This window comes from Leptonychotes weddellii, chromosome 5 (genome assembly GCF_054177405.1).
Source record: "Leptonychotes weddellii isolate Sample4059 chromosome 5, ASM5417740v2, whole genome shotgun sequence".
Lineage (NCBI taxonomy): Eukaryota > Metazoa > Chordata > Mammalia > Carnivora > Phocidae > Leptonychotes > Leptonychotes weddellii.
This window is the reverse complement of record NC_138373.1, coordinates 45,631,100-45,632,151: the sequence shown is the minus strand read 5'-3', so window position 1 is coordinate 45,632,151 and position 1,052 is coordinate 45,631,100. Positions and strand designations below refer to the sequence as shown.

General features: G+C 45.6%; 1 pseudogene; it reads right to left on the bottom strand.

Moving 5' to 3' along the window:
• Positions 1-807: 807 nt before the first annotated feature.
• Positions 808-1,052, bottom strand: part of LOC145721353 (small ribosomal subunit protein eS12 pseudogene) — a 1,051-nt pseudogene continuing 806 nt past the window's right edge.

Below are 1,052 nucleotides of genomic sequence, written 5' to 3'. Positions count from 1 at the left end.
GATCATCTCTGTTTTTTTTTTTTTTTAAAGATTTTATTTATTTATTTGACAGAGAGAGAGACAGCGAGAGAGGGAACACGAGCAGGGGGAGTGGGAGAGGGAGAAGCAGGCTTCCCGCTGAGCAGGGAGCCCGATGCAGGGCTCGATTCCAGGACCCTGGGATCACGACCCGAGCCGAAGGCAGACGCTCAATGACTGAGCCACTCAGGTGCCATCTCTGTTTGTAAATCAAGTCACAAAACCCCTAAGTTCTTGGCTTGGGAAGTATCAGAGGGAAAGGCTTATGGAGTTGGGGTGTGATAGGCAGCAGGACCAAACAACCTCCCATGAAACATGGGCATTTCACTTTTTCCTTGGGGTTCTCTGCTGTGATGACCGTTGTTGGCACCATGGCCACAGGAACTTTCTCCATGAACATCCCACACCTGGCATAAATAAGACCCATCCTCACACAGCTGGGACAAGATGGCATTTTAGACTTTGCCAAATTTGAAGGGAGAGCAAATGGAAATAAATAAAGGTATTGTGGGTAAACCAGAGGTCGCTGGTCACACACAGCTGTGGAATGACTGCCCACCCTCTAGTAAGTGCTGCCCCTCATAAGCAGCAGACTTCTCAGTGTGGACTATTGGGTTTGGCCTGACTCTAGACACTCTTCTCTTCTTTGACATTTGACTCTTGAACACTATTGTATCAGGCTGGCTTACTGAGGAATCATCTTGTTAGTTCTGGTGCCCAGGATTAATTTAAAATGAAAGTATAAAATTTATTTTATTTTTTTGTGGAACAAGAACCAAGTTTATTTGTTCATTTCTTGCACTTGAAGTATTCCTCGATGACATCCTTCGCCTGTGACTCTTTGCCATAGTCCTTAACCACCACACAACTGCAACCAACCACTTTACGGGGTTTTCCCTCTCTGTCAATTTTACAGAGGCCTACCCATTCCCCTAGTTTCTTGTTGTCATCAACCTTGATTAGGTTGATTTGGTGTTCAGCACAAAGGGCCTCCACCAACTTGACATACATAGGCTCATCACAGTTGGATGCAA